Here is a 13909-nt window from a genome sequence, read left to right as displayed (position 1 = left end):
GATTGAGTACAATCGGGCAACACTTAACCACAATGTCATTCACTTTTCACAAATCCTGCACAATTCGCACTTTTCCACAGGGCTTTTTCAATCCCATTATCAGTGAATTACATGGACTGCTCAGCACTTCTTTCAAAACACCCTGCTTCAAGAAATCCCCAATTATTTGTGCCACTTTCATCAACACATCTGGTGGCATATTGTACTGTGGAAGTTTTGGAAACTCAGTGTTCGGCTTCAAAGAGATTTTAATTGGCTTTGCATCCTTGATCAACCCTACTTCTTTCCCTGTCAAATCCCATACCTTTCACTGTTCCCTGTAAATCTGGATGTAATTCCTTCAAAGTAAACATGGGAAAAGTCTCAATGAAAGGGTATTCCTCAAATGCATTATTTAGAACCATAGCTGATGCCTGTTCTTCATCATCGTCACTATTTCTCTGAACTTCTATTCCTGTGTCTGTACAATTTATGGAGCACTTGGTCTTGCACAATAAGTCTCTGCCTAGCAAGGATATGGGACTTGAGTCGCATACCACAAATCTATGCAGTCCTGTATAATTTACAATTCCAATCTGTACTGGTTCTGTGATGGGATTCATTAGTTGCCTATTCTCCACTCCCACAACCTGCACTGTTCTTCCAGAAAGAGGTAAATCTGGTACTTCTATACTCCTTACTGTAGAGCATGTAGCTCCTGTGTCAACCAAGAACGACACTTTATGTCCCATTACTTTTCCCTTTACAAATGGTCCTCTCTGATCTACCTCTAGAGATGCAGCGAGTATGCAAGCTCCCTCATTCGAACTGTCACTCATTAATTCTTCGTTTATTTCATCCTCACTGTGAAATGGGAATTGGTGCGCTGTATTGTTACTATTATTCGATCTCTGACCATTGACCTGTTGAGTAAGCATAACCTGTTGCTGCTCCATCGGGGCTTGGGGTATATGCATTTGCTGTCTAGGCACCATAGAAATCTGCTGCTGTACCAGTGCTAAAGGAGTAAATTGTGCTCGTGGCACCTGCATCTGTTGAACTGGTAAAAAGCTTTGACCTCGGGTTTGAACATTCAGGACTTGGCCCCTCCCTCTGGGGACTCTTACTGTTTGTACTGTACTGACATCACCTTGCTGAATCATTCCTTCCTGCACCATTACCGGACACTCCCGCTTCCAGTGTCCCACGTCTCCGCACAGGTGACATGGCAACATCCTTTTCAGCCCCTGCATGTCATTCTGAACAACCACTGAATTCAGATCTGGACCGCGCATCATATCTGTACCACGCCCTCTACCCCTTGCCTGAGGCTGAAATGCGATAGCTCTCTGTTGCAGCGGCATCGGCGGCACCAAAGCTCCTTGCACTCCCGATTGTGCTGCCTTAATCTGCATCACCATTGCCTTCTCCTTCAACTTCTTTTGTTTTAGTTCAATCTCATCACTACAGTATTTGGCGTACTGCAACACCTCATCAATTGGCTTTGCCTGCTAACAAATCAAATGATTCTTAATCATCTGTCCTACTTCAGGTCTCAACCCTTCAACAAATGTGAACACGAAATGCAACGTCTTTCGGTTTGACTGCTTCTTTACCACTATACTCTTTGAAAGCCTTTAGTTATATTCATAATAGGTATGTATTGACTCTTTGGTTTCCTGAACCGTCCTGTCAATTCTCTGCCAATCAATATTTTTCAGGGAAATCCTAGTTTTGAGAAACTCAATCACCTTATAATAATTTTTCATTACCTCAGGTGACGGTGCGCCTGTAATCTTATCCCTCGCTGGTTCGCTTGTAGGCCAATCTACCGCCCTCTTGTATTTGACCCATAGATCAGCTGGCACCACTATTTCGAACAAAGTATTCAAGTCTTCCCACAAACATTTAGCAAGTTTCACAAACCTCTCTGTCTGTTGGTACCATTCAACTGGCTTTTCTCTCAATTTAAGATAATCGTTGGTGAAGGATAATATATCACTTCGATGCCAAGGAACATGCACAAATTGCCCTCCTGGAACTTCCCTCATTGGTAGGATTTTAACCGCTTCTCCTTTCTCTACTCCTTCTGTTTCCCCTTCTGAGTCTCATTTTCGTTTATTTTTCCTTTTCGCCCATCTGCCTTCCCATTTCTCTGGTGCTCCCCAAATTTGTGCACTCTGCAGTAAGTCTCTTAGATGTGCTTTCATTCCTGCCGATCTCATGTGTTCAAAATCTTTTGCCTCAAAATCTAATCTGTAGCTTTGTCTGAAATGTTTAGTTGCCTTAAGATCAATGTCATGTTTTTCTGCTATTTCTGCTAATTTCTGGAGTATTTTCCCCACCCGTTTTGTAATCCTTGGACACATATACCTCAGCTCTTCTTCAGTATATGATTCTAACCTGATTAGTCCCATTGTTCCTTCGACCAGTTCATTTGCCTCAATGTTTAATCCTACCCACTTCTGCTGCTCTTCCCCTCTTGTGACACCTTGCGAGGAACTTAAACTATCCAACCAACTAGTTGACTGCTGTGCTGTTAACCCTTGCAATGAAATGTTACTCGCATTGTTTGCTGGCAGCTGTTGCATCCCTGTCCCTACAGCTTGTGGTGTCAAAAGTCTCATACTCTGTTTTGCATCTGGTAATGCCACAAGAGTACTCAGGGCCAGATGTATGAAATATTTTTGCACTCGCAAGCGGTGCAAATCTGTAAATTTGGCCGTTTGCGAGTGCAAAAACGTGGTCTGCGATGCATGAAAGGCAATCGCAGACCAAAAATAAGAAATCACAAAAATTTCGAATTTTTGCGTTGCGACCTGGTTTTGCCAGTCGCATTTTGCGATTCAATATTTCCAGTAGGAAATTGCGAGGTGCAAAATGCGAATCGCAAAATCCCAATCGCAAATAGATGCATCAAAAAATCGAAATTAGCGATTATTCACAGAATGGCATTTTGCACATGCAAAATACCACTAAGTGAAAGCAGGTGGTAACCAGGTGCAACCTATATAAAGAGGCCCAGAATGCCTCAAACTCTGTTCCACAATGGCTGCACTCTACGTCATGGCGAGGAGGATGAGGATCCTGGCAGGTTTGAGGAGAGGGAGGAGGAGACAGGAGCGCATTTTCAGAGTGTGTATTACACTGTTTGACCTGACAGAGGAGGAAATATTTGAGAGGTATAGGTTGAACTCAGCCATGATTCTTGATCTGATAGCTGAGCTACGACCCATACTGCAGCACAGAACACTAAGGACCCACAGCATACCCACCCATGTGCAGGTATTATGCTCCTTACACCTACTTGCCTCAGGGAGCTATCAAGGGGTCATAGCAGCTCCAGATCTTTCAATGCATTTATCAATGCCATGCTAAGCAAACTCCAACAGTACATCAGATTCCCCCACACCCCACAGGAAATACAGCAGACAAAAATTGAGTTTTATCAGATAGCACAGTTCCCCCACATCCTAGGTGCCATAGATGGCACACATGTGGCAATATGTCCACCATCAGTCACAGAGTATGTGTACCGCAACCGTAAACACCAACATTCCATGAATATACAGGTGATATGCAATGCCTCCTATATCATAACTGATCTCGTGGCCAGGTACCCAGGGAGCACACATGATTCACACATCTTTTGTCACAGCGGCATTCACACAAGAGTGCTAGCTGGGGAGTTTGGTGAAGGATATCTACTAGGTACGGTCACTCTTTACACTGGTGCATAGATAACAAACCCATGTCAGATGGCTGAGTTACTCATCACACCTTCTGTCCCTTCCAGGAGACAGTGCCTATGCAGTGCGCACCTACATGATGACGCCCTACCTCAATCCCACAACACCAGCAGAACGGAGATACAATGCAGCACATAGGGCAACCCGCAACGTGGTGGAGCGCACATTTGGCCTCCTGAAGAGTCGCTTCCGTTGCCTCCACAAGAGTGGAGGGGCACTACAGTACAGTCCAGAAACCACATGTAGAATAGTGGCTACTTGTGCAATCTTGCACAATATAGCTACAACCAGGGGCATACCTATAGAAATCAGTGACACTGAATCAGATGAGGATGACGATCCCATACCACCTCTACAGCCAGCAGACAGGACCAGTGCAGCAGAGGGAAGGCAAAGGCGTGCTGACATCACACACAACCATTTCAGACGTGATTATGAATGACAAAACTCCACTGACAACTGTACCTGTAGTGATAGAAATTTATTACCTTACGTCAGGTAATGAATGGTGAAAATTGAAGTAAACAGGTGATGGCAAAAACTAAAATAAACAAGAGAACTGATTCCCACACTATTACATCATAATGGGAACACCAGTGACAATGCGGCAAGAGCCACTTCCTCCTCCCATGCACAGCACTGGGGTGCCCAGTTGACTCACTGGCACCCTGAATGTCACCCTCAGTGGCAGTGCTGCGCCTGGCACTGCGCCGTCTGGTGTCTGATGCAGGTACTGCCACACTACTAAGGCTCGAACTGTCCTCAGTGTCCCCCAAGGCTACCTCACTGGGAGTGGCAGATCTCTGTCCCATGACTAGTTCAATCCCATTAGTGATTTGTACAAGGCCCTGGACCACATCCCTGCTAGTGTGTGCAGCCTCCACTTGGGCCGCCACAGCACGACGGGCGATGAGTGCTGTGGAGTTTGCCATCCTGTTTGAGGACCTGCAGTAGTTTGCAAACATTGTCCTGAAGCGGTGTTCATGTCTGCGTCAGCTCACCCTTTCGTGGCGCAGCTCCTCACACAGGTCACGCACTGCACTAGTAAGCTCCCTAGTGTCCTGAGAGGCCTGCACCTGTCCCTCACGCAGCTGGGTGATGTTGCTGTTCAGTGTGTCAATTCGTCGATGCAGGCCCATCATATGTCTATTGTGGACTCTCAGGTTCCAGTCCAAACTCAATATTCTCCTGTTTTGCAGGCGCTGTTGCTGCAACATAGCAGCCTCATGTCCCCTGAACAAGGATGGACCCTCACCTGCCTCATGCGGTTGCTGCTGGGACACACTGGTACTTCTGCATTGTGCTGCATGACCCCTGTCCTCCGGTATCTGACTGCGCCTGTCTGGTGCAGACGGTGTGCTTGGCCCCTCCTGCTGCACATCCGAGTCGCCACTGAGGTCTGGCAGTGGTAGTGGCCTTGGCCTGCGGCGCACAGTGGAGATGTTGAGCGACCCACTGGTGTTGGTGTCAGAGGGCTGCTGGGTGTCCGTCTCCCCTACACAAGGAATGAGTGTGGCTGCTGGGCCAGGCCCACCTGCAACAACAATATGCAGCATGTCAGTTCTGTATGTTACATTATCTGTCCAAAAATGGCAAAAAGGGTACAGGTACTGCCCTACATGATGTAGTGTGTGTTGTGTTAGCTTGGGTGTGACTTTGCTTGCTTACATTGTCATGCTACTGGCTATACTAGTTTGTGGACCGCAACTCCCATAATGCATTGTTGTGCTGCTTCTAAGATGTGGAATGGACTACTTCACACACTACTTCACATTACATGCTAATTCCTAAGGGGCTTTTATGCATGCACATATTGGGTTCACACAACAACATTGCACTTACCTTGGCTGGTACTCGGTTGAGCGGAGGTGTCGATATCTGTGACCCCTGTCACTGCTTCAGGGAGGATTGTGGATTCCACCAGGTCCTCCAGTGGTGTGGCAGGTGGTTCGGTTGGTGGTCCGCCACCTGTGCCCATGGCCTCGGCAAGTCTCCTTGCCACCCTTTCCTTTGCCCAGGACCGCAGGACGTACCACTGTTTCTTAATCTCCTCAATGGAGCGCTGTGCCACTCCAATGGCGCAGATTTTACCCTGGATGTCAAGCCATAGCCTTCTTTTCTCGCTCTCAGGAACCTGGAGTGATGATTTACCAAACAGGCGGTCATGGCTCCTCACAACCTCTTCTGTCAGTACCTACAGCTCCTGTTCACTGAACTTAAGTTTGCGCTTCCTCTCCTGCTTCTCCTGTGATGTACCTTGGGGCTCCATTCTGGCTCAGGTGATGCTGCTCCTTCAGAGTGCTGCTCTATGTGGGTGGGCTGCTCTCACTCAGGATGCTGGTTTGGGTGTGGCACCTGAAACTGCCTGGGAAGGCTCATTTCCTGCTGGTGATGTCATCAGGCTCCTCCAGGTGTGCATTCTCGAACTTTCTTGCATTTTGCGATTTTTTTACCGAATCGCAAAAAAATCGCAAATAGCGAGAATGCAAATTACGATTCGGTAAATGGGCCTCGCACACCACAAATAGCGATTTTTAAGAAATCGCTAATTCCGAATCGCAATTTTGTTACATGGCCAATTGCGAGTCGGAAATAGCGATTTCTTAATAATCGCATTTTGTGATTTGCAGACCCCAGTTTTCATACATATGGCCCTAAATCCCACAGGAGATTTAGGCTCACCCTGATAAGTACTTGATGATGCTGTCAACTGCCCTAATTCTCCTGTTCCTCATCTCACCAGACTCTGTGCCATTTCTGTTTGTTCCCCTGCTTCTGATTTCTTCTGAGCATATAAGGGTACTGCTGGACCAACAGTAATCGGTAGCGATATTGCATCTGGAGCTACAGTAGAACCTGCACTTTGTGTGAGTGGTACTCCGACTGCCTGATTCATAACTGGTGCGAAATCCACTGATGTCTCTGTTAATTGATTTGGTCTCGGCATATTCTGTGTTTGTGCCGACGGTAGTAACATTGGAGTCGAGCTGGTCTGAACTAGCATTGGTTGTGTATGCACCTGCTCCCTCGGCACCAAAATATTTGAAACAGTCTCAAGAGTGGATATACTCAGGTATATCATAGGTGCAGAAGGTGTAGACACCTGCACTTGAGCTTCAGCTCTGGTTCCTGCAACTGGTGTACTCTGCACTACCCCTGGTATCTGTCCTCCTTCTGCTTGTACAGCACCCACAGCTTCCTGGGATGTCCCAGGAGTAGCTAGAGGGGCTGTAGCAATGTCCCCTGGAGCCCCTGCATAAGTCATCATAGGTGGAGGTCTATCTCTCAGCAACTGCGTAATGTAATCTACATCCGGATCGTCATCGTCTGCATATGACTTTTTCCCTTTTCTCTTCTCCTCATCCTCCCTTTCCTTGTTATCGTCTCCCTTTTCTGAATCATCTCCTTCCATGATTGCAGGGAACATCTCAATTTCCTTCGTGGTTGCCATTCTCCATCTTCTTTGTTCCCAATCCTACCTAGCTTCGGCTAGTGATATCTCTATCTTCCTTAACCTTCTATTGGTCTTTAGCTCATGCAGCTGTCTGGCCACTAGCTCCCAAACTGCTAAAGCCTCGAACTGTGCTGGTCTCGGTAATGGTCTCATGTCATACAATGATAATCGCAACTGGTCTAGAACCCTTAGATTAAACGTTCCATGCTCTGTAAATGCTAAGGTTCCTTGATTCTTAGTCAATTCGCTCCATTGCTTTAACCAAAGACAAGAAGCCATGCCCTTTTGGGTCATTACAAGATGTGCTTGACTATCCTCCGGGGGTGTTGCTTCCCCCACTGAAGCCTTAATGTAAGATTCACCATTCATTGCGCTCCTAAAAGCCTTAAAGAACTTCATTTTGCCTGTTTTGTGTATTACGATTCAATAAGTAAAATGACTTTTACTCTCAAGATTCCCTTCACCCGTTCGCTGAACCAATTGCCTCTCACTGATGGCTGCCAATCCGGTCGGGGCTCTTCTCAATAACCGGCCTATCCCAGTGCGACACACTCAGACGTCACACTAACACACAGCGGCTGACAAAGTCTTGCAGCTTCGCCTTCCTCAACTCAAATTCACTTGACTAATGCAATTATCGCGGGCGTCTTTATCAAATAATAACTGAAACAAATCCGCTGGTTTACTACAGGAAGGGACACAATCGCTTCAGGAACTTTACAGATTTTCACTAGAAGGCGCACTCTGGGACCTTAGCTATTCCTCTTTCTCAGTCCCCCACATCCGCAAGTAAAATTTGAGAGCAACGTTGTTAATTTTATTCTTTAATATTGTTTCTCTTATAAGTATGTATACGCAAATCATTAGCATATTCTCATATTAGCTTATCTGCAGCAACATTTGTGTACTCCTATTTGGTTCATGTGTGTATGAATTTTAGTATTTTAGTGATCAATCCAATTTATGCATTATTTTGAGGGACAGTACATTTTGAGTTGCCTTACACAAGTGCTTTTGGAACAAAAGTAAATAATTCAGATTATCTCATTTATATACGAAAAGAACATAAATAGGGAGTTAAAAATAAATGTAGAAAAGGGTTTTGTTCATTTCATAGAATATAATGGTTACAGTCGCAGCAGCTGGAATGCGCTTCATTCAAAGTAAGGGCAATTTCTGCTTCTGTGCTTCAGCCATGAGAAAACATGCAGCCTGCCTTCTTTGTTATGGGCACGCGCCAAGTAGAGAATTGTTTTTAAGGGAAATAGGCCTCACAAAGGGAGTGTAATGATGCTTAGAGGAAAGACCATTACTCTTTAACCCAAGTGTGTTTTTCAGTGACAGCTTTTCTTATGAGGGTTCGAATGCACAGAGGAACGCATTTGAGGTCCGATTTTTCAAATGGTAGAAGTGAAAAACTAAATCTTGGAGTAGGAAAGTAAGTGTAAAATGCTCTTTGTTGTTAACATTTGTAAGAAACAGTATGGCAGAGGGGTAGGAGCTTTATGAGGAGAATACGCTGAGAGGAATTGTGAGGCAGGAAATTAAAGAAACTGTCCAGGAGACTGTTAAGTCTCTTATTAAAGATGATAGGAAGAGAAGAGTAATGGGGAATGATGAGGAGGAATTTTGGTCCTTATCTGATGAGGAGGACTGTGCAGACAGAGGTCCAGGTGGTAAGTATCTGAGGAAAAGGAGGCATACCTCAGTGGAAGAGGTGTCTGATGTCGCAGGGAAAGGAGTCTTAAGCGACTCACAAAGGAAAGGCGCCTATAACAGCATTGTGAAAAGTCAGAATATTCCTACGAATGAGAAGGTTTTTGGAAACGTCAATATGGAGGAAAGAAAAAAAGATTGGCATGAATATATATTTGATTTAGATAATTATTCTGGCAGTGAATTTGGTGATGTGAACTAAGTTAAGATGGGTGCTGACAGATTGAATACAGATCCACTTGGTCAGACGTTGTTTAACCAAAAACATGTTAGACATCGGAGGAGCTCAGATAGGTGGCCATTGAAGCATGTGGCAGATTACCAGCAGCAAAGGATATGGAAACCACTAGAGAGGGAGAAGAGAAATGTAAGACTAGTTGTGAGAGAAAAGGAAACTATGACTCCGAATGTTCACCTAGATCTAATACCTCATTTATTTAAACTAGGAAGGGATCCTAGAAAGGATCGGAGTGTGCCTTAAAACAGTGTGAGGACAACCTGTTGGATGTATTGGGTCCATTGGCGAGGATTTTTGATTTGGTGGAGGAAGCCTATATTAATGGGAACAACATTAATATTGAGCTAATTAAGGTTTGGAGTCAGGGGACAATTTGGTTTTATGGTAGTGCAAGTGCCAGTTTGATTGCAGGAGAAAGAAAGTAGTACTGATGAGAATAAATCCTAAATTGGGTGATTTGGCATGGAAGGAATCTTCAGTAGAGGCGAAAGACTTTTTGTTTGGAAAGGTGATGGTTAAATCCCTTTGGAAAACATGTCTCTAAATTTACTTCTTTAGACGAAACTCAGACTTCAATTAGGAAAGTATTTAGTGGAAACAGTTTGTATCACAGGGCCAGAAGGAGTGTTCATCTGCCAGGACCGGAAGGAGAGGGCTGTCCTAGCGCCAAATATAATCAGGGAAGAGGAACCTATAGAGGATACCAGTCAGGAGGTGGTTTTCATCCTCTGAGATCGAGAGGCAGAAGCTTTAGTATCTCAAGAGGGAGAGGTCAGCAATCTGTAGCAACCCAAGGTAAGTATGAGGACTTATACTGGTTCTACCTGGGAAAAGGTGGGAGGCAGGTTGAGACATTTCACAGAAGAATGGAAATTATTAACTTGGGATCCTTGGGTGCTTGCAACCCTAAAAAGGCTATGTCATAGATTTCGAGAAGATACCATTTCAGGTAAAAAAAGAACCAAGGGTATTGGTTTTCAGTCAAAAACAAAAATAAATCGTGGCAAAAGAGAGAAATGTTATTGTGGAAAAGGAAGCTATTGCAAAGGTGATGGAGGAGGAAACAATGTTTGTAACTACGCTATTTTTGGTAGAGAAGGACAAAAGTTGGCGACCTGTGATAAATCTGGGGTCTTTAAATCTTTTCGTGAATTACCACCATTTCAAGATTGAGGGTATTCATATGTTGAGAGACATTTTACAAGAGTTGGATTGGATGGCGAAATTCGATCTAAGGGATGCTTATTTCACTATTCCAATGAACAAGGAGAGCCAGAGATTTCTTCAGTTCAGATGGGAAGGCTATTTATACAAAGTCCAATGTCTTCCTTTAGGACTTTCTTCAGCACCATTGTGCTTCACGAATGTCTTGAAACCAGTAATTGGTTTCTTATTAGAACAAAGTGTATGGATGATTGTGTATTTAGGTGACATTTTAATTATGAATCAAGAAGTGGAGGTTTTGATTAAACAGCTGACAATGGTGCAGATGTTGTTTTTTATTATAAATCAGGTGAAATCTATTCTTCACCCATTTTAGGAGTTAGAGTTTTTGGGATTTGTGATAGATACAGTGAATATTCAGTCTTAATTACCAGGCAAAAGATAAAGATGATAAAGAAGTGCATCATTTGAGGAAAAAGAAAGAGGTGACATTGAGGGAACTTGCTTATGTTAGTGGACTTCTTTTGTCATCAGTTCAGCCAATCTTTGCAGGACCTTTGCATTAGAGTGCTCCAGAATGCTGAAAAACCATAGGTTTTTATGGTGGCAGTATGGATGATGACAAGGTAAAGATGATGGGGGAGGTAAAGTTGGAATTAACTTTATTAAATTGATGGTTAGACAACTTGGATGCTTGGAATGGTCGAGCAGTCTTTGGAACAATATCAGATTTTGTGTTAGAGTTGAATGCAAGCAGTTTTGGATGAGAAGCGATGCGCATGGTCCAAGAAACCAGTGGGAGATGGAACTGAAAGGTGAAGGAATAACATTTAAATTCTTTAGAAATGACCACCGGCCTGTTTGCTCTTCGTAGTTTCAAGAATCAATTACAGGGGGGATCAGTTTTACTAAGTATGGACAGTATAACAGTGGTGACTTACACAAACAAGCTAGGGGACAGCAGGTCAAAGAAACTGTCAGAAATTGCAAAAGAATTATGGGAGTTTTGTTGAGCACAAGATTCACGTAATAGCTCAGTATTTACCCAGAAAAGAGAATTTAGTGACAGTCTGGAATTCTTGCAATTTGAGGGTTTGCAGTGATTGGAAATTAAGGGAGGATTGTTTCTGGAATATAGAGCCATCTCGGTCCAAAAGAGATGGATTTGTTTGCTTCCCGTTTGACAATTCAAAAGGAGAATTATTTCAGTTGGTGTCTGAATCTGGTAGCAGTGCCAGTGAATGCGTTTGGCTAGAACTGGGTGAATCTGAGAGGATATGCTTTTACACCCTTTGCAATGATTCAGATGGTACTGATTCAGGTGGGGAGGCAGAGTGAATAGGTATTTAGTCTTGAGAGAGTTGGCATGGTAATTAGCTACTTTGCTGTGTATAATTTCTTTTAGAAGGGTTTCTGATATTCAGGCTTTAGATATTACCAGAAGGAGTGTTTTTTTTAATTTGGAGAAGAACAAAAACTATGTCAGAATTAAGTTCTTATCTGCGATATGGGGGTCACCAAAAATTTTGTGTGGTGAAATGTTTGTAAGAGTGGGAATCAAGAGTGCTTGAATTCAAGCATGATGGTGAGAGTCAGTTGTTGATCTTTTATGTAAAAGCATATAAAGCAGTTGCTGTAGCTACTATTGCTACATGGGTGAAGGAAGTGATGAAAGAATCAAGTGCGGACATAACTATATTTAAATATGATCCTGTGAGAGGAGCAATGGCATCAAGGGTTTATTCAACAGGAGATAGGCTGGAAAAAAAAGAAAGTAGCAGATTGGTCAAATGTAGACATTTTCCGGAGGTTCTTCTTTAAACCTGTAGTGCATGTTTCAAGTCTTGCTTTTAGAGGCTTAGAATTTGCATAATGCTAGCCTCCTGTTTTACCATAAAATGCCAATTCTTAAAGCTTTAGTGGACAGAGAAACATGATTTTACTAGAGACAAGGAGGCTAACATCATGCCTCCCTCCTTCCCTTCCAGGTTATATAAAAGTGAGCATGGAAGGGGAAGGGAAAGTATGTTGGTTTTAATGGACAGATTATGGAAGAATTCTGAATTGGGTACAATAGATAAAGTTGGTTTGGAACTTTGATATTATTTCTATACATTTTTTTTTTATGGATGTAAAATATTTTTCGGGAGATATTTTTTACTTGTGTTATTGTTTGCAGATAATTAAGAATCAGCTTTGGATATGCCAGAGAACAGATAGAGATTGGACGAACGGAGAGCAGCGCCAAAAGAGGGAGAAGATAGAGTATTGTATTGTGGAATGTTATGGACTGCATGTTCTGTTTTCTTTAAGACTCATGCTGTGTTCTTTTTTGGAACTCTGAAGTGTTTGCTGCTTGGAAATAGTGAATAAAAGTTCATGCATAGTGCTAACCTCCTTGTCTTTAATAAAACCACGATTCTCTATCCACTAAAGATTTGAGAATCAGCTTTTTTCTCAGTAGCAGGGATTGGTTTTTCCGTCTTGTTTGTTCTCCGATGGGCAAAGCATAACTAATTAAAGGGTCATGCTAGTACTAAATTGGCAGATGGCCTTAACCCAATCCCTAACACTTCTTCAAGGGTCTTCTCTCCCACCTTCCCAATTGTTGCGTCTAAGTCGTGTTCCAGGATAGTGTGTTCTGACACAAGGAACCCTCCACTGATCATTACAGGTGACATGCTATATGATGGGAAGCTTTCATAGGAAGTTAGTGCTTTCACCAAATCCTAAATCCTCATGTTTGTAGTCCAGTCAGTATCTCTCAACAGTGGAGTATTCCTAGCACGTTACAAATACACTGGTAACAAGCTCTTCAACAGGAATCGCAAACAGACTCACAACTGGGTAGACCAGAGTGATGTAAAATAATTAACACCTTGCTTGCAAGGGATATCCAGATCCAGCTCCACCCACTGTTCACATTGTTTGTGTAGGAATACATCTTGCTACCAGAGTCCACCTGGTCACTGCAGGTCCATTAGCATAAGATAATTGGATTTCTCCTCAAGGTGTAACTATCCCATTAGTCGGCCCTTTATGGAAAGAAAAAATAGCATTACATCATCACTCGTTCGAAAATGGCATTTCGTACAAAACAAAGTGAATACTATAAAAATGAGTAATGTATTTCTGATAGGCCCAGACATTATACCAAATTATACATTCAGGAGAGAAGATGATCAGGCCTTTGTGTGTGGTACAAGCAACTAGGCTGGACAAATCAATGTTTTCAACTTGCGGTATGTCAAGTGTGAATTCAGGTGAAAATTTACATTCTCTTCTTTATTCTCATCTGCCTCCCACGATTGAATAAGGAGGGAGAGGCTGGGTAAGAAATATCGCTCTCCTCTGCCCTAAATTACCATTGCCCAGAGCCTATTCCAGGGACTGTGCAATGATTATTGTTGGGACAGAAAAATCCTCTGTATGGTGAGAGGCATGTACCCCTGCCCTCAGTGCCCAACTGTATTGTTGTCTGGATCCCTAATGCTAATTATTTTGTTATAGATGAACACGGATCATGCTGGTGCACCGTGACATAGGCCTGTCTCATAGATTGAGGTCTTGTTGGACCGGGAGGGGCACCCAAAGTGCTACCTTCATGTT

General features: G+C 43.4%; 1 protein-coding gene across 3 annotated transcripts in view; it reads left to right on the top strand.

The window, feature by feature from the left end:
• The window catches only part of EOGT (EGF domain specific O-linked N-acetylglucosamine transferase), a 264417-nt gene that overhangs the window by 48614 nt on the left and 201894 nt on the right, over positions 1–13909 (top strand). Inside the window, exon 3 of one of the 3 annotated variants that reach the window (XM_069206580.1) lies at positions 12480–12565. The exons of the other annotated variants lie outside the window; for them this stretch is intronic. The gene's annotated coding sequence lies outside the window, so the exon portion shown is untranslated. The remainder of the gene's footprint in view (positions 1–12479; positions 12566–13909) is intronic. 3 annotated transcript variants of the gene reach the window in all.

The sequence above is a fragment of the Pleurodeles waltl genome, chromosome 9, assembly GCF_031143425.1.
Source record: "Pleurodeles waltl isolate 20211129_DDA chromosome 9, aPleWal1.hap1.20221129, whole genome shotgun sequence".
Classification (NCBI taxonomy): domain Eukaryota; kingdom Metazoa; phylum Chordata; class Amphibia; order Caudata; family Salamandridae; genus Pleurodeles; species Pleurodeles waltl.
The sequence above is the reverse complement of the archived record's forward strand: the minus strand, read 5'-3'. Positions and strand labels throughout refer to the sequence as shown.